This window comes from Lissotriton helveticus, chromosome 11 (genome assembly GCF_964261635.1).
Source record: "Lissotriton helveticus chromosome 11, aLisHel1.1, whole genome shotgun sequence".
NCBI classification, from domain to species: Eukaryota; Metazoa; Chordata; class Amphibia; order Caudata; family Salamandridae; genus Lissotriton; species Lissotriton helveticus.
In genome coordinates this window covers 383,706,945-383,727,792 of record NC_136072.1, presented here as the reverse complement: position 1 = coordinate 383,727,792, position 20,848 = coordinate 383,706,945, and positions in this window count along the sequence as shown.

Genomic DNA, 20,848 nt, shown 5'->3' with positions numbered 1-20,848 from the left:
CATCTTTGTAACCGTTTTGAATCCATTTCTGTAAATCGCTGTTATATGATTTGACGCAGTAATACGAATCGGACACTATGAGTGTCGGGAATTCGCGATCTGCATTATCTAGCGCCATTTTCAATGCTATTATTTCAGTCTGTTGTTCTGAATTAGTTTCTACTCAGTGTGTTTTTGTTAATAGAGGTCTTATTATACCTCCGCGCCACACTTCTTTTGTAATCTCACATGTGGGGTTGTATGCCTGTTCTCCCCAAACGGATGGTTGAGCATGTCCGTCTGTATAGATTACACAAGCGTACTGTCGTAATGGCCGAATGTCGATTGGCAGAGGGAATATTCTTTCATATTCTAGATATTTTAGTTCCTCTAGTTCTGGGTCAAAGTAGTATTTTACTTTGTCCATTGTAATGGAATTCACCCATTGTATCCATTCCAGATTCAATGCTGTTGTTGGTAAATTACACGGGGTTGTTAATGCCTCAAAGGCTGATTCTGCTGTTCTGACTGTGATGTGTCTACCGTCAGCTTTATCTTTTTCTCTAGCTATTGCGGTTTGAACTGCATGAACAATGTTTTCTTTAATGCTGAATTTCTTTTCAGCTTCTGTGTACAAGTGTGATTTGAATGCAATTGGTACCTTTTCTCCCTCGTTAGAGGTCAGGTATGTGAATCCGCATCTTCCTGGGATGACTCAAATCACAAGGTTGCGTGTGTTATCACGTGTTTCTAATTTTGTTTTAATTAACATATCTGTTTGTAAGGATCTCAGAATTTCTGTGTGTTTTTGAATCCAATTGGTTTTTTTAAAATCTGGTTTTATTAGATCATAAAGGGGTTTGACCCTTTCTGCGTAATTTGCAATGTATGTTCTTCCGAAATTTAGGAAGCCTAGAATTGACTGTAGGTTTTTTAGTGTTCTAGGTGCTTGGAGTACGGCACATTTCTCTAGGAAATTGTCAGCCAGGCTTTTGCCTTCACTTGATAATTCATATCCTAAGAACAGGACTGTTAGATGGGCAATTCTAGATTTTTTAAAGTTGAATTTGTAACCCTCTGCTGCGAACACAAGTATTATGGTGTTCACTCTCTTCAAGTGAGTATCCAAGTCATCATCTGTTAGGTATATGTCATCGACATAAGATAATGCTTCGTCATCATATGTTTGTAGTAACTCTGTTACTCTCGCTGAGAATAATCCTGGGCTGTTCTTGTACCCCTGGGGTAACCGACAGAATTCTTTTTGAGCGCCATTTATTGAGAACGCTGATAAGTATCTGCTCTCTGGTGCTATATTTTGACTAAAGAATCCATTAGAGATGTCTAATGTTGTTTTATATTTTTTGCGCACTATGTTATTCATTAGTGCAGCACTATGCGAGTTTTGTACTGCAAAAGTTTTGCAACACGAGTTAAGGTGTTTGTAATCCAAAACTAGACGATATGAATTGTCTGGTTTGGAGACAGGAAACAAAGGGTTGTTCATTTGTGAGGTGCAAGTTTCAATCACCCCCTGGTATTCTAGTTGATCTAGAATTTCTTTTACCTGTTTTTTAGCTTCTTGCTTGATTGGATACTGCCTTTGCGCAGTAGGTTGTGATTTTAACTGGATTTTGTGAGGAGGAGACTCCTCATCCCATCCTACATGATTTTTATATAAAGCAGGAGCTTGAGCTACTGCCCACTTTCTTGCAAGTGTATATTTTTTATGAATTGGAATATGATTTGAGAAGGCAGGCATAATTATTTCTTCGCCATGTGGGCACTCCCTGACGAACTCTGGTGGCCAATCTTTTTCAGCTAGAAGGATGTCATAGCCCTTGGAGAGATTATCCCAAAAAAGGCCCCTTATTTTTCTAGTCTTATCCCCTTCTATACGTAAAGTTATTTCATATATTTTGTGAGGTTTGCTAACTCTGGTGTCTGCAGTTTCCACCTGAATGTATTCATTCGTGTCCACTGTCTCCAGATGATTCATAAGGACTTTGCGTGCTATGCTCACTTCTGCTGCGCTGTCTAGCATTGTCTGAGCCCACTCTCCGTTTTTCAGCTGTGTCCTCAGTATTCTCGGCATTGTTGAATACTTTAATACTGGCTACCTTCTTTTTTGGAAACTGTAATTTTTTATTTGGATGAGCAGGTTCCTTGTCTTTGGACTTGACGTGCCCTTCCCTGGGTTTCGATCGTCCTCTTCTTTCCGATTTCTGCGAGGAAGTCTGAAAAGATTGAGAGGGACGTGTATCAAAGTCTTGATATCTATCAGGTTTCTTTATGTTATCCCTATTTCTAAGGTTGTATTTTTTCACAGAGGGCTCCCTTTGGGGAGACTTGGGTCCTTGGTCCGGAGATCTTTCTCTCCGCCGAGGAGACCTTCCTCTGGACTGGAATCTCTTTTCTTTTGGATTGGATTATTTGTTTCCATCCCAGTTCTTCTTTTGACTGTTTAGATTATTTTTAATAAATATTTTTTCAGGACTTTCAATTAGTTGGGGCTTTACTGGTATTCCACCCAAACTATCTCTACCTAGTTCTTCATAGGATTTTTCTATAATTCTGGCAATTTCAGCTGGTTGGTCTGCTATATCTGTCTCTTTTAACCTCTGGCGGATCGCCACATTCGCTGCTTCTCCTTTTATGTTGGCTAGTAATATTGCCGAGACCTGCTTGAAGTCTTTTAGTAATTTCATACCGAGAGTTAAAGCGGGTTCTGGACCGTATTCGTCTTGAATTTGTTTTAGCACATCTGGTATTACCGACATGGATGGTACACCATGTGTTTTTGTGTAAATGGAAGCAAAGACTGTACCCCAAGTGTCACAGTCCTCCACGTGTGGTGCGATTCCCATTGGAAGACAGATAGTCAGAATCCTGTGTTTATCCACAGGGGTGGTGTCTGGAAACACCGCCTCTATTTGGGTGATTTTTTGTGCTAACCAGAATGGTATTTGTTCCCGTTTAGCTGGTACTTTACCTAGGCAGGACTGTATGTTCTGTGGTGTAATTTTATTTGTGTTCCCCTGATGAGGGGTCAGCTGTGGGATTTTAACTACAGGTTGGATGGTTGAAGTCCGCATTACATATTGGACTAGTTGTCTATATATTTTAATTAATTGTTTTAGTTGTACTAAAACATCTGCTGCAGACATTCTTTCGATGTCTGGATGTGGTGTGTATCCGGCTAGGACCGGCCACGTTGCTCCTGGTCTACCTAGTGGACCGAGCCTGGTGATGTGATTATTATGTTTTAGGGCGCCATTAAACAAGAGCAGGTGCTCTTGAAATTTTAGTGGTACCTCCACTTCCTCGAAAGGAGTGTAGGTATCCGGAGGTTCCTCTATTTTATAACAGTGGAACTCCTTTGTTACAGCATTTGCTGCTGGAAAGTTTATCCATGAATAGAATACCTCTGTCTGCCGATATTCGTGTGCCTCAGTTACGAATATGACTGTACCACCTCTTGGTGTCAGTCCATTTTCTATTAGTTTTAACGTTATAGATCTTCTTATGTTGACCGGGATGAGTATTATATCCGGGTCTGCTTCTTGCATAGTATTATCAGCTTCTATTACTTCAGCTGCTACTCTAGCTCTCTCTCTTTCATCATCACTTTCTGGCATTTTACTGTCAGGAAGGTTATTCTGTTTGTTTGCAGATCAGGTTTCTTGTGGAAACAAAGATGAGATGCACAATATTTTGGAACAGTGTATCCTTCAACGTTGATTGAACCAAGAACCATACATAGGAGTTCCCTCCTGCGAGGTTTGGCGGATTTTACCTCTCACCCACTCCAGACGTCTTTGGAGTATTATGGGAAAAAAGGGGTCTGAGTGAAAAAGCACGACTGAGTTACTCTAAAGTCTTGCGTTAGTTTTATCGCCTATCCAAACACGTTGGGCGCCATGTAGTGTAGTTCCTATTATCCCAATAGGCTCTGCGCATTGGAATAATACCTCCAATAGTATAGACCTAGACCAGACGTTAACTAGGTCTTCTACTGTCGATATTAGACTTAAAGTTTTGGGTTTGCCAGCTAGCTCAGAGTTCACTAGAAACTTTCTCGAATAGACAAGGAGGAGTTGAACCTTCCTGGATAGACAAGAAGGGATTTAGTTTCTGACAACCATAGAACATGACAACTTTGCTCTCCCCTAATCAAGAGTGTATCTCTAGAGTCGTGTGAAAACAAAAGACAACTTATTTTACTCAGTCAGTACGTGCATTCTTAGTTTCACCAGATTGTAGAGAAAAGGAAGAGACGGGCGTGTTCAATAAAAGATGTTATTTATTGATCAGTCTCTTTTCTCGTACAAGAGAAATGAATCGATATTATTGCAATACTTATGGTTAAGTAAAGTGCATACAATAAAAGCAGAAGTATAAAATAATACTGTAAAAACATTTATATGGTTTCTAAGCCATATGGTGGTTTAAAATGGATAAAATAGATACATACATATAAACATTCGACTAATCGTACTCAACTGGTGCTTCTAACTACGCCTACCCCAGTGTACCTGACCTAAGCCTAATACGTGGGCGGGGATAGAAAGTAGTAGTTCAAGTTAACTTTGTTTTGCCAAGTGACTGATTCAAGAATTCTCTGCAAGGGGTTATTCAGTTCCGTACCTTGAATCTAGGATGATTGAGGGATGGTATCTCTCATCTTTGGTCTCGATATTCCAGGCTGCCTGCAAGGGCTGCTCGGAAGCGCCGGAGCTGGATTTCTCGGCAGGAGAAAGGCAGCGTCTCGTTCTCAGCGCGTCAGGAAGGCGGGGCAGCGTCAGTGGACTTCGCTCTCTGCTGGGCTTCGGCAAGTCTCGCTGCTCCGATCTCGTCACCACCGCGTGTGTTTGCTTAAGGCAATATCGGTAATATTTATACCTGTAAGGTGCCGAGATTGACGTAAGGATGGACATAGATACGTCAATAAGGATGTCATACGAGCTGGTCGTTAGCACATTCTTTTACTGAAGTTCTCGGTGAAATCAAAACAATGGCCGCAGGGTTTTTCCCAGGTTGTCATAGGTTTGATTTGTTTTGAGAACTCCGTATGCCTTATCAGGGGCTGGAGGAATATTGCTTGCCTAATTAGATGGCAAGCGTTATGACCTAATCAGATAACGCGCTCCTGTGCCGTGGTCTGGCGTAATCAGATAACGGTTTCTGCATCACAGGATGGCTGCTAGTTAATTTGTTAACCAGAATAGGGTCAGGAATAGGGGGATCGATACAGAACCTATAGGAATACATCACAGGAGGAGGAGACAGAGCGTCGGCCTACTGCACCCAGCCCTCACTGTTTACCTCCCATCAGCTGTGTGTCTATGGTGCTGAGGTCCGTGAGAAAGGGTGTGGTCCAGCAAGTCCTTAAAATGAAACTGATATGAATGAGGCCAGAGATTACATTATTATCTACGGCAACATCGCTTGCCTGCACCTGTGCAGCCAGGCTGCTGCACCCCAGCCCCTTACCTCACACTGTGCTTAATTGCAGCTCCTGCGCACCGAGGCTTCACTGCTCACCTGCCACCACTGGTGTGTCCAACGACGTGCCAGTGCAAGCTACGACTCCGGGGTGCCTCTCTCAGAGTGGCACAGCAGGTCTCCGGTCAGGGATGGTGTCTTGATACCACGATGGAAGGCATCAGAATGCCCAGGGCATCGTCACGGGGTGAGCACCCACTCCTCCCATTTTGGCGCAAGCAACTCAGTGTCTGAAAAGGGAGAATTAATATAATGCTGGAACTGTCTTGAGGTAAATGAAGGTTTATTTCAAGCTTAATAGAGAACACCAGTTGAGTGCAGCCTTCATTCTTGAAGTACGATCTACCAACTGTTAGTGGTAATTGTGGTTCAAAGAGGAGTTGGAGAGCACGAGAATAGACAAGGTTAAATAATAAAATGTTATGACAACGTTTACATACAAAGGAACAGAGCACATGCTAGAGGCATAATGTGCATGTGTAATGCAGTGGCGCAAGCCTGTGTGCATGTACACTTAGTAATTAGCCCACTACAGTGTTGCAAAAGCCAACGCAACGTGTCTGTAGGGCAGCGGTGCCCGCTAGCTCAGGCCTACTGTACTACCAGTCCTAAAAATGAGACAGAGATGTGACTGAATGAGGTCAGAGATCACATCGTTACGCACGGCAACATCTCTTGTTCGCACCTGAGCACCCAGGCTGATGCACCCCACCCCTCCTGCAGCACCGCGCTCAATTGCAGCCCCTGTACACCCAGGCCCCACTGCTCACCTGCTGTCATTGTTGTGTGTCCAAACACTACGTCCAGCAGTGTTCATAATTCAGATGGAGTATTGATTGCCAGGATGGTGTACACCTCATGGATTCCTTTTTTATTGTGCATTGTGATATGCGAGGTGGATGCGGCCATATCACCTGAGGCAGTGTGGAAGAACTGGGACATGTGGCGTCGTCGTTATCCTATGTATACGTACGCAAAGTGGGCTGGGCTTGCTTACGCCAGGCCAGCGTAGTGGTGTGAATAATTATTCCGGGGACCTGGGCGTTGTTCAGTTCCAGCCTGGCCAGGAAGTGTACTTATGTGTGAGTCCCTGTTGCAGTTTTGACGTTGCACAATCAACAATTTACATTAATCTAGCATGTACCGGGAGGGCGGCAACTATCGCTAATGAGATGCTGTTCGAAAACATTGAATGGACAACATCACATGCCCTTGTCAAGCTTGTGGATATGCGCAGACATGCATGTCAATGGTGTGCGGTATTATTGAAAGTGTTGCTATCACGAACCGCACTCATGTGAATGTGCTCGAATGGAGGATCAGCAGTGAGGCTACGTCATACATAGTGATAACTCTCATTACAGTACATTTTTAGGAAAATAGATGAAGAAAAAGTACACAAAGGGACAATTTGTACTGTTTATTTGTTTAACTTCCTTCAGTTATCACTATATATATAAGATATATATATATATATATTTCCAAAAATATTAATCACATGTATTGTCATTTATCCCAGTTAAGCCTTGTAGAAAATGTTGACATTTTTACATGTACATGTATCTTTCCTAAAGTTCCCTTCACTTTTTCACAATGACTTTTGACACACATTTGCATTTGGGACACTTGGGTTAGTTTCCTGGAAACGCCGTCCTTGCTTAAACGAATATATTTGCACGAACACTATCATATTGCCTTGGCATTGTGTACAAGGTCTACAGGTACGTTGTTTAAATGTGTTTGTTACTTAGGTCCATTTGACAACTCAAATATCTGTAGAAATACAAACAATGGCAGCCTGATCACAATTTCGGCCCAAGGCGAAGATGCCTTTTTCAATACATAAACATCTGTTTCTGAGTATAGTCAGAGAAGGCACTTCTGCTGACTTCGAGAGGTCCCTACATGCTGAAAGCTTTTACTCAGCAGTCAACTGACAGCTCCGTGAGGGGTGTCCAATTCTTGACCAAGACAGGGTCTTACACTCTTACCCACCAGCTAATCGGGTTGGATCATCCAGTAGGGCAGAACATACACAAACACCCTTGACAGGTAGGCTGGGGTCTGCATAGTAGGAGTATGCCAGATTGTTATATGATTTCAAATGCTTGCATATATTTGTTGTTTCAGCACAATGGTGGAACTTTTTGTTCTTCTCGCTGTCCTTAGGCTCATTATAACTTTTATCTGCTTCTGTCTATTGATCATTGCAGCACATATTTTCTACACAAGAATCACTTTGGCCCAATTAACATTGAAAAACGTCCCTTTGTGTATTCGTGAATATTTCTCTGAGCAAACCCGAGCACGAGTGTATGAGTGAAATGTTCTAGGTCTGTCACCACGTTTCTAAAGGAGTTGGCATGCCCAGTGGTTGTCAGAACTGTTCGCTCCCTGTATAGGTGTGGGGGCTTATAACTGTGAGCTAGCTGGCCTAAGGGGCAACATACTCTATGGGGGTGAACGGAATCAGACTGGCATCATTCTAAAGTTTATGTCATCCACAAACTCACAGTTCCAACTGATTAGTGGAAACTACACAACAGTATCTGGGTGTTCCTCTATTTGAGTTACACATGGCTGTCAATCAATCAAAAAATGAATACATAGGAGAATTTTGAATGTGTGTGATTAATATGACACACAATTAGTTTGTAGTATTGTGTTCTGCAATCTGATAATCAGGCTTACTTGAATATATTTGCATTAATTTGAACACTGACTGCTTAGTTTTACATTAACTTGTTAGTGATTTCTAAAAGTTTCTTGAAAGTTGACAACTATGTGTCCTGTTTACTGCTATTTTTAAAAAGTACCCTATTTTGTAGAAATGAAAATAATTGAAAGGGCATCATGCTACCTTCTGTGAATTGTTTTTGCTAACAGTTTCTAACAACAATGAGATTATATTAAATTTGAGCACAGAGAACTGGGACACACTGTACAGAATCTTATCTCTAATATCAATTGAAGGCTAACATGACAGGAGGCATTTATCCTTCGCTCACTAACTTATTAATGCAGCTCGCCATTGAGACACGAATAGCAGACCTTGCAACAGCATTGAACATTAGATATATTGTTCAAACAAACATAGGGGTGTGCTCCATTTCTAAATCTTCAAATAGGTTTTATTTTCTGGAGAGCCAGAATTTGATTACCTCCTAGAAAAAGTGGAATTATGGTAGGATTGTTATAGAGTTATCACCACAACCATTTTAGAGTGGCACCTCTGATTTATGTTTTTGCTTAACATTTCAGAAGCCTTATTATTTTTCTTTTTGTGGTACAATTCATATTGATGCACACTAGATTATAAGATATATTTCAGATGTATCCCTCATGTTCTAGTGCTCTTGAGTATGTAGTTGTTTATTGAAAGACTAGGATTCCTTTGTAATATCTCTTGAGATTGATTGTTGCCTAAAACTCGTCCCTCTCAAATATTGCTGATTAGGTGGAAAGGTTGCAGTACAGATAGTTTTCTGATTTGGGTTGGTACATTGACTAGGTGCTAGGGGTCACAGAGTCAGATTGAAATACCACTAACCTGAAAGTAGTGACCAGAGGTGGCGATGCGCAAAGCCAAATCAACTATTACCTCCTCGTAAGTCTTCCGTGCCACATGAATAACTAAGTGAGCTTCAGCTCCACACAAGAACCCTCCAAAGCAAAAGTTAGCCTCCCATGCCTCCTACCCCTTCCCAATATGGCTGACCCAAGTCACCCTTGACCTCTATACGAGGCGGGCCGGCCCAACCCTTCAGCCTGTTTTTTTGGTTCTGCGCTGCAGATTCTCCAGAGCGTGTTTCAGGTAAGTGGTTGCTGCTGTAGCAGGAACATGGGTCCTTGGTTGGTGGTCCTGCTCTAGCGGACCCGTGGGATCTGGAACCCTTCCCCCCTTCCTTCCCCCAGTATCCTGTCAGGGCCCGTTAGGCTCTGTCCTAGTCAGCCATGGGTCAACAGGTCGGCGGCCAGGGTGGCCTGGGGCTCTGCTTCGGCGGGTCTTTCAGTCCTCCCGTCTGTGTAGGCACTTTGGTTTTGGGACTTTGTTTGTGCCTGTGTCTCCCGGTGGTTGTTCTCTTTGTCTGGGGTTTTGTTTCCAGACTCAGTAATTTTGGGAGCAGGACAGCTTTCCTCCGAGGCCCGGCTTTCTTCGCTGGGAAGGGGTGTCCCTGCATGGGAGGTGCCCATTGTTGTACTTGGCCTGGTTCGGCCGGGTACTTTCTCTGCTGTTTGGCTTAGGGGGCCCAGTGCACCATTCTCCAGTCCCCGACTGTGCCCCTGTGGTGTTCCTCTGGTGTCACCGTACTAGGTACATGATGGTATCTCCAGGGAGTTACCGTTCCAGTCGGTGTTATATGGCCTTCACATTGCTGCGGTGTGTTTGTTTGCTACGTGGGCTTGATGCTCGTTAGCTAGACGGCTGGCTGACTGTTTCGGGGGCATGGACTTCTATGTGCTCCCTCGGGCTTCTCTGTTCTACCTGCTTTTTGCTGGCCGCTGTCGCCGGGCCTCTCCTGAGGGTCTTCCTAGGGAGCTGGGTGCTCCAGTCGGCAGCACTGTGGTCGGTCCTCCGAGGGGCGGGTCCGGCCTCGTCCGACTTCCTGCTATGCTCTTTTCTCTCAGAGGCTGGGTTTTCTGTGAGAATGCTGTTTTACAGTGTAGACATGCTTTCGGCTCTGTTCCTTGGGTGGCCGGCTGGTAAGGCTCTGTATGCTGAGGGCCAGGTAGGTGCGCTTTTAGCCGGGGCATCTCGCTTCTGCCATCACCTCTGACAGGCTCGTTCCCGTACGTAGCCGCAATTCTTCCGGTCTGTGTTGGTGGTGTCCCTCCTCTTCCCCTTCTTCTGGATCACGGGTTGGGCAGGCGACTCCCTTACCGCTCTTTTCTGCTGGTGCATTCTGTGCGCATAGTTTGGGTCCCCGGAGCTGGCTTTGTTGCTTCTCGTCCAGACTCTTGACTTTGCACTTTGCCTCTGTTCCCTTTCCCGACGCGGGGTCTGGGCTTGTTTTGCCTGGACGGAGTGCTTGTTCTGTTGATTGTGCTTGCCTGGGTTCTTTTCCCTTAGTTACCCCTGCCGTGGGTTTTGGTTGTCCAGGGGTGCTGGCTTTCACGGTTCTTCCTTCTCTGTTGCAGAACCATCCACTTCCTTTGGGGATTATGTGTCATCTGCTTCTCTGGCCCTGACTCTGGTGTGCTTGTGCCTGCTGTCTTGGGGTTGTTCCCTGGTGGTGTTGGGTTTGATTCGGGATCATTTCTCCATGCCCTTCTTTCCTTCTCTCCATTGCTGTGTTTCTACATGTGGCCTTGCCTTCATGTTCACTCCTGTTCCTGTCTGCTCTCAGTTGTTCTGCTGGGTCGGGCCAGGTTAGTGGCCACCTGGGTGTTCGCTTTGGCGGCTCGCTTGCTCCTTGTGGTCCGTTCCCAGGCCTGTATGCTTGGCCCCTGAGCGGGGCATTCCAGTTCCTTCGTGCTGGGTTCCCCTTGCTGCCGGGTGATTGCTGCTTCCTTGTACACGGTTGCCCTGTGTTGAGTCTTTTCTTGCTTTTCTGTTGGCTTGGCCTTGGCCGTCGGTCCGTTCTGTTTTCTGGATCCTTCGACAGCCTCGCGGGTTTTACGCTTGTGGCCGCTTTGGTCCATGGGTGGCTGGGTTGCTTCGGGTCTTGCGTTAGTGTATGCTTCCTTCCAGGGGATCTTTTTGCCCGCTGGGGTCCATGGCCTGCATTGTTTTCCCCGTGTTGATGGGGTTTTGTTGGCCTTACTTCTGCGGTTCGTTGGGGTGTTTGTTGCCTTTCTGCACTCCCCTCCATTCTTGCGGTTCCTGCCGGTCCGCTTTGGTGGTGTCTGGTTCCTCGGCTTCTGCCCTTGGTATCCTCGGTTGTCCCCCGGGACTGGTAGGGTTTGTTTCCTTATTTCCCTCCAGTCGTGAGATTTGCGATGGTTTCTGGTTTCGTGGTGCTGGTGGTCCGACGTGCTGTGCAGCTGTGTTTGGGTCCGACTGCATCTTTGATGGCTGTGGCATCTTGTTGTCTCTGTGAGGGTGTTGCCCTCTTTTCCTCGGTTCCGGAGTCTGGGGCATTGGCTTCCCTCTCCCTTTTGGCTGTCCATCGGGCAGTCTGGGTGTGTTTGGGCCTGTCTGCCCATTCCTGTTATTGTTCCTTTTTGGCTGAAGCGGTCTGGGTCCGTGCCTTCCCTTTCCTCATTCGGTCTTGGGTTTGGATGAAGTATTAGCAGGCCTGAGGGTCTCAAGGGTCCGGGTTTTTTTCCCGGCCCTCCTGGTGTCTCTCTGTCCTGGGCTGGTTCTTCCTGCTCGTGGTTGCCTTTTTCTCTTGGGTGGTTCATCCACTCTTTTGTGGTTGGTGGGCTTGCCCTGCTTCTTGGCATCCCCTTCTGGTCCTTAGTTTCTTGTGAGTTTCTGTGAAGCTGCTTGGCTTTGGTATGTGCTCACTTCATTATTCATGTGGCGAGGAAGACCGGTAATTTTCATTACTCCGAGTATAGTCTTCCTCGTCACATGAGTTCCCTTCCCTCCTTCCCTGTCTGGCTATCGGCTTAGTGTTTATGCTTGGTAGTTCAGGCAGAAGGGTTGGGCCGGCCCTCTTCTTATGGAGATCAAGGGTGGCGTGGGTCGGCCATATGGGGAAGGGATGGGAGGCATGGGAGGCTAAATTTTGCTTTGGAGGGTTCTGGTGTGGAGCTGAAGCTCACTTCATTATTCATGTGACGAGGAAGACTATACTCAGAGTAATGAAGATTATTGTTAAGTAACCGGGGCATTCCTCCCTATGGTATCTCCTGAGAGCAAGCAGTACACAGTTCGGAAAAAAAGCACCACACAGGGGAAAGGGAGAATGGGATAAAATAACAAAAGAAGAGACTGTTTGAAAATTACATCTAGGCCTTGTCCGTAGAGAAAGCAATGAGGAATCTGTTCCTATCCTCTGTGTGAAGTCAGCTGTGTATGCATGTCCTGCAGTAAGACAAAAATAAAGCCAACATTTACTCAGAGTCACTTAAATACCTCTATCCCAGAATCTCCAGAATGTGCTCTATAATCAGGAATGCACTTACGCACATCACACTCCCCATTCATCCAGGGAATGCATGAATAATGTCCAAATCCTTAATACTTCAAGACAAGGATTTACTCATAAAAAAAACTTTAAAAAAAGGAATCTCAAATATGGAAGAAGAAATAACGAACTGAGCAAAGGAGTTAAGTCAAAGGCTTAACTGACAATATAGTCTTGGAAGTCTTGTCAAGTAATCAATAAAGGAAAACAAAACAGAATCCAAAAAGCAGACACTACTAGGTACTTAGCTGTCCGTTGAATCACATTGCAGCTGGGCTTTGTCTCGCCCTGATTGAGACACAGCGCGGAAAATGAAAGAAACTCCAGAGTGCTGCTTCTGGGTAACCACAGAGATAGAACCCAGTCCAAGATGCCCCATACCCGAATTTGGGCTCAAATACCTGCCCCGAAGACAGGAATAGAGAAGATGGGGGTGCGGCCAGGGTACTCCACTGAGACGGTAGGAGCTGCCCAAACTTGGATGCCGCCAGCACACCCTTTCACGACTGGAGGCGATATAGCAGAAGAAGCAGGAATGCTTCCACAGGCACACCCTTCCGCGGCTGATTATGCCATAGTGAAAGGAGGAGGAATGCTCGCTCTTCTATGAGTGTTACGAAAGCCGGCAAGGGAAAACCAAAGAAGGAAACAGAAAACGTACAGAGAATCCAACTCCGACTCGGATTGTCAAGCACTGGATGATCCGAGGGGGGGGCTATGTAAGGACTGGTTGTCAATTGGGCAGCAATGTTGAAGGTTGCTATTGGGGTGTTCTGGGAATATAAGTCCCTTCCCAGAATTGAAGGGTTAATTCATGTCACACTTGGTTCCCAGTCATGCGATGGTATACTGTTTGTATTTATATGGTTTTCCTTTGTGTGCCTACTCTGTTCTGTTCCCCCTTCCTGATGTGTTTGTACAGAGTCATGACACTGGGTGTCCATAGTTCTGGAAAACCAAACACTGTTTTTGTAGATAAATCTAGAAGATGTATCAGATGTTGGCCATACAATTGGCGATACATCTGTGCAAAGAAAAGCTAAATTGGATGGTCAGCTTTGAGTTTTAATCTGTATTGGAGCATACTGATAAGATATCTCTGCATGTACTGGTCTTGATGGGCATCAGCATGTGATGGCTGTGACTAGGAATAAACTGTTTCCAGACATAGATTTGTTGAATCAAATACACAAAAGATGATGAGAAGAAAGCATGCAATAAGTCTAACCCTTGTCAAGTGCTTGGGTAACATTTCAACACATCGTTGTTTTGCCCACCATGCCACCTCAGTTTAGACTCAGCCATTTGCAAATCAGTCTTAGTCCTGCTCCAATAAGAAAAGTCCCAGCATGACTGCCAAGTCAGGTCCTCTCTAAACCGCAACACAAGCAACCCAAGACCAGTTTCAGACAGACTGGGTCTCATCAGTGAGGTACAGCTTGCTTCAAGTCCGAAGTGAACAAGGGACATACACATATGGGTATACTCTTGGCCAATTAGGGTGTTACATAAAACACACAAAAGATGATTGGAAGAATGTTTGCAATAAGTCTAACCACTGGTAATGATTTGTGGTAGCATTACAGCGTGTCGCTCTATGGCCACCATGCCACCTCAGATTAGACACACCCAAATGCAAATCAGAAGAAATGCGACCTTGAGTATTTTTTGTGTTAACTTTGTTTTATTGAGTTTTAGACAATAAAGAAAACACATTACAAGCTTCTTGTAATTCTGTATAGGTATGGGGGCCCACCACCCGCCGCTTGAGTATTTTAAGCCTGCCAGGACAAAATATAGGTGTTGTAGTCTTCACTACATGTGCAATTATATGATATTACCAATTCAGAATTTTAGCTGGTGGTTGCCAGTGAGGCCCAACAGCACTCATTTTCTGGACACTTGTACTCACTTTTTCTGAATTGGACATTTCTCGGGAGCATGAGAGGGAAAAACACACTAGGGAAAGAAGGCGAAAATTGGAAAACTAACACAAAGGGATAAAGCAAAAAACGCAGGAGTGAAATTACGTACAGAGAATGTTTGGTATTCGATTAAAGAGGAGTGAGATGGATTGCAGACTACATAGCTGTTGTATTCAGAGTGCCGACATGTAATATGCCAGCTATAGCTTCTGAGTGAGCTCTGTGCACCGGCACTCATTCTTTTCCGATGTAAGCACTGGTTATTACCCTATATAAGTATAATGTGGTAAATCGCTAGTAATCATGCTCTGGTCTTTTGAGTCAAACATCAAACGAGAAATCATAGGAGAACTGTAAAAACAATATTGACCTTATTCCTTGGAGTGTACCAATAAGGGATGGTATTACACCCTGGCACAAATGCCATTTGCCCTCAGTACAGAGTTGGTTTTCCACCCAAAAATTAACTCTCACTGTTTATTTGGGAATAGCATCTGAAAAGGTTTTTGAGATTGGTTGGATACAGTACTACTGCTACAGGACAGTTGTGGATGTGCAATTTCCTATAGGTGGCACTGGGAAGAAACCGTATGTGCAATATGAGAGGTATTTGAGCTCATTTGGCGCAAAGTGCAAAACAAAAAGAAATCAAAAACAATCGGCAGACTATTTTTATATTTGCTTCCATCTAGGACCCAGTCTATGTAATCATAGAGTAACTATAACATAACAGATACCACATTTGTAGAGCGCATTTTCACCTCAGAGGACATCTCTTGGAACTATGGTCAGTTTATAGATTTTTTTTTACCCAACTTATTGGTGTTCGTTTTATAGGGCTCGAAAAGATAAATGGTTTACCGGCCCATTTGGGTCTTAAACGAGTGACCATAAGATAAAACACAGATTTCTGGCATTGGTGCAATACACAGCTCCCGCAACCTGCCTGTCTGGTGAGGAAATCTTGTGGAACACTGATATGTTGTTTCATTGCTTTCTTACGAATCTTTATTTTAAAAAAGAATGGCAGATCTTTTGTAGCACCTTCATATAAAACGAGGTCAGTGGGGAAAGCAATCCATTGCCTTGTTTTTGGAGGTCTGCCTGGTGTGGGGATACAATTCAAGTATGAGTTTTTGGTGTAAATGCCTACACTAACTAAACATGGAGCACTACATGTCGAGTCACAATATCTGGAGAACATATGTCTTGGTTATATACTGACGGCGTGGTTGTGCGTATAGGGATTTTGGCGCCTTAAGGTTGGATTTGCACTAAATCAATGTTGGTTCAAAATTAAATTAACGGTGCTCTAAGGTGTGGAGAACCACTTAACTTCACGAGGCAAGAGAACAACTCTTGAAACACAATTTCTACTCCCAAGCACACGTTTTAAGTAAAACAAGGTTTACCTGTTAGTAATAAACATATACATTAATTTGATGACACATTAGACAGTATTTCTTTTTGATTTTCCTTGTCACGCTTTATTCAGATCTTTTCAGCAACAGCCAACGCGTTTTGTCGCAACAGGGTGTGATTCCGCGACTTTCTCAAGGCTGTACAGAATAAACATACAAACTTCTGCTGTATTTAATCGTGCCACACTGTTCTAAATCAACTTGACTAATGGTATACATTTAATGAGCATTGCACTCAAAATTATAGGGTATGTTTCAATGATTCTCCTGTTTAATACATTCAGAGCTAAACTTCATATCCTAACCAATAGCCACAGAAATACCCATATAAAGTATACGATGGAGAAAATGGAAACTTAATAAAGCTACCAAAGGTCAGCCATAATAAAAACCTTATCACCCAAGTGTAAAGGAAAATTGAACACCGAGGTCACCAATCCAAGCCAATGCACCCGTGCAAATCCGAGTGGTGAAGTTCGGAGTGTCAATACGTGTTTTAACCTATAGGTCAATGCACATAAAGTGGAGTGATTGAAACCATTAATCCCACATGAATGTGTATTTCTAGAATAAATGTTGAAATGCCTATGATGTCCAGATATATAATTCTGTGGGGTAAATGAAAGCACTGGTAAATATTCCATAAGTAACACAACAGTGTTACCTCATCTGTACAGCATCAGTATATATTCAAAGTCAACCTACTGTAAGTGTGGTGATACTTCCGACCCACACAGGGGTTCTGAGGATTGTAGTTGTCGCTTAATATGCTCAAATCCTTTGATATTCCAATCCAAGTTATCCACCAATCAGTTCATTTCTCTGTAAATTAATTCATACTGTCAGGTCTGTGTATGTGCACATAGCTTCAATGGCAGTATGCGTATGGTTATCACCGAAAATCCTTTTTTGTCAGTTAAGATTACTCCATTCGGTATCACGCTAAAAGTTACGTGCGAGATTTCTTATGAATCCCTTATTTGCTAGGCTACAGCCCGCATGATGTACCGACATTATAGTGAATAATATACAAGCTATGTCAAGTTCGTAACAGCGTCGTAAGTTTAGCCACCAACTGCAACCCCATATAGATGCCACGAATCTCCTTTAGTAATTTTTATCGAAAGTTATTTAGTACGCCATGGATTTCAAGTTCCCCACAAAGTCCCTATGGCAAAACTTTAAACATTATCTCTATAGCCGTTTCCTACAATAAAGTTTTCTTTGTATCATATTCTGAGTAAGTATGGGCGAAATTTGCGAATTCACGGTAGGCGAATTCGAGAGAAAGCGAACTCGCGGTCCGCGAAATCCGTGAATTTTTATTTTTTTACGTGTTCGCGGGGCTTTTTGAGTGTTTGCGGGGATTTTTGCGTGTTCGCAAGGCTTTTTGCGTGTTCGCGGGATTTTTTCAGCGCGGCTACCGCGAGGTTACCCATGCGGTCGTACATGGGCTAGTTGCATGCTCGCGTTGTGCAATTGCGTGTTCGCGTCCGTTTTTGCATGCTCGCGGACAAAAAGTCTCGCAACCAAGCAAAAAAATCCGCAGGCTTGCGAATTGCGAATTTTTTGACAAATTCGCGCGATTCGCGGAACGCTAATTTTTGAAAAAATTCACAAATTCCGCGAGCGGTACGGATTTTACGCCCATGCTTAATTCTGAGCCGCAGTTCAATCTTACCTTAACTTGCCAAGCAGAGTGCTGCAAAATGTTCCAACTTCCAGCAAAACCGTGTACGGTATGTGAGCTCCCAGTTTTCGGCGCCACTCGCTTTTACTTTATTTCTTCCAAACACCACTTCCTCTTTGCTACTATTTCCGGTTCCAGAGTAATGGAAAATAAAAGCGGACTATCGAGTCTGTCTCAATATGGCTGACATCTTGGTGGTAAAAGCGAATCTCTTGACTAACTGCGAAGCATATTTAAATGAGACAAAGCCACCAAAATGGTCTACAGTATTCCAAAACCGAAGAAAGCCAAATGTTAATCAATACGTGCATTGTGCATTGCTGAGCCTCATAAAAAGTTGGTGGAAACATTTAATGTCGTGTGTTTCGATTCTTTTGTGACTAATTTGTTCCCCATGATATAGTGAGCGAGCGAGTGATTGAGTGTTCGTTAACAGCTATACTCTTGATACTAATGTTTATAGTTGGTGTGGGCTAAGATGTGATTCAAATTTTGTGATCGAAGTGTTATATCACGCATAACCAAGAACTCTCCATCACCTACTGTACCTAACATGTTGTTATCACGACATTTGTTTTTTGATTTTCAATAATAATGACAACAAATGTCTAAATACTATAAAAATTTGAAAGGTAAGAGTTAAAAATTGCAGAAATACAAATAATTCATTATTTTCTTAAAGCAGTAAACATATCACGTGGACATAGATAAGGTCTCTTATTACAGATGGCAGTCTATGACCATATACAGTAATATGTTCAGGCATACGTGCGTTTATACACGATAACGTTCACTTGTCGTCCCCCAGAAAGTAATGTAACTCTTGGTCAATGTTAAGGCCATACTCAGTGCTACGCATTTTGAGTATCCATAATGCTTCTTTTCTGCGCAGCATAAGATCCCTGTTGCCCCCTCTGGGGTGTCTGGGTGTTTGGTCTATTCCATAGTATTCGAAGCGCCTGTTTGTGTCTGCAATGGGCATATTGACATGTGCGCTGCTAAGGGATATCTCATGTCCCCCTGCTTTACCGACCTCATGTGCTCACCTATTCTTTCTCTCAAGGGTCTGATAGTGCTACCTATGTATATTTTTTTGCACTTGCACTCAATCGCATAAACAACGAATTAGGAAAGGCAGTTAATGTTCGTCCTTATCTCATATTTCTATCCATTGAGACTGTAAACATTTGTTTTTTTGGAGGTTGCCCATTTGCACGCTGTTGTCTCAAAAACAGAGGGCATGAAAGACACATTTATAAAGCTTGAAAGAATGAGGAAGAATGAACTATCACGGTGGTGGGATGCTGCCACACTCAAGCTGTATATCAGAGTGAAAAGAATCCCTAGAGGATTAAGATCTCAAATAATCCCCACTTATGAGGACCTGGAAGAGGACCTACTTCTAGATTGGGAGAAGGAATAGACTAGTAATTCCAACAGGCTAATGGGGATTTTGATTGAAAATTGCGAGAGGAAGGTCGCACAATTGCAGAAGGACATCGCAATAGTAGAGAGTGAAATCAATGATCAAATTTACCTGACGTTGCTGCAAAAAACTATGCCATCTTGAATGACATTATTTTGAATCATGTAGCAGATATTAAAATTCCCAAAGCCAGAAAGCTTAGAAGGGACAAACAAGATTACACAAGCGGAAGAATATTCCCTTTCGCACAAAAATATGACCATATGGTTCCTAAAGGAAATCAACGTAGCACTGCAGATAGTAAATCTGTTAGCCTCAGCTCTACCTCTCTTGATACTGTACACACTGAGGAGAGTGAATCTGACAACAACTCCAATGTCAATGGTAATAACAGTTTTTATTAGAAGTAAGACGAATAAAGAGAGGGAACAGAGTGTTCGAACGTCCCGCATTGGCAGTAAAACAAGGAGGGGATAGAGAGGGGGCTCAAGGGGAAGAGAGACAAGGTGTCAGGACCAGATCATGGACCCAAAAGAAATAAGTGATGTAAATATTGTAAATTTGTCTGATGTTTGTCTGTCCAAAGATGCAAGTAATGTGCTAAAAAAGGGAATGAGTTTTTGCCCAAATTCTAATGGTGATGTATGTAATTAGAAAATTGATTTATTTAAATTCATACGACGTTTGAAACTTAAAAAGCATTTTGAGTCGATGGCAACTGGAAATAAAGAATTGCATAAAAACCTGGGTATGATAGTGTCTGACGAAACGAGCATCCAAAACATCTTAGACCCACGGTTGTTGCTCTCTTTGAGTGAATGTGAGGATGAAGTAATTACATCTGAAATTGTTATGAGGGATCTTGGCATAACTAATGACTGTAGTATATCCAGTAATTTGAAAGAGAAATCAAAATGGTCACCCACATTAACATCAGGTAACAATATAGAACTTTTCCACAAATTGGTATTAGCTGACTTGGACAGATATGAGGACAAAAATGACTGGACAAGACATAGAAGAGATAACCTTACATGGGGGGAAAGACAAGCACTGAAAGATCTGTGTGAGAATAAGGAACTAACTATAAGAGAGGCTTATAAAGGAGGTAACATGGTCCTGATGAACTCCATAGATTATGACAACGAAATACTTACCCAACTTAGTGACCTGTCATGTTATGAACCTTTGAACACTAACCCTATGTGGGCCTTGACTGAATATATTACTACCCAACTTAGAAAATGGCATGGTTTGGGACTAATAGCCGATGACAAACTGACATATCTGAAACCTAACAAACCTAGATACCCATGTATCTACACGCTGCCAAAGGTGCATAAGGCATTACCATTTCCACCTGGGAGACCGATTATTTTGGGCATTGGGGGACCTACAGAGAGAATCTCAGAATACGTGGATGGCTTCCTCAATCCCCTAGTGAGAAACCTACCCTCTTACATCAGGGACACAAACACATTTTAGGTATATTATCTGATTTGAACTGGGATGACAGTATGTACTTAGTAACTCTAGATGTTACGGCGCTATACACCAGCATCAAGAAGGAGCCTGGACTATTGGCAATAAGGAAGATGCTAAATAGAAGGGCAGCGAGTGCATGGAAACATACTGAAATGCTTATTGAGATGGTAGAACTTATCCACGACAATAATGTATTTCTAGTCAATGATAAATGGTTCAGACAAAAACAAGGAGTGGCCATGGGCTCTAGATTCTCTCCCTTGTATGCTAATCTTTTTATGGGTTGGCTTGAGGATAGGAGAATCTGGGACCCAGAGGGCCAACAGTGGAATGACTCCATT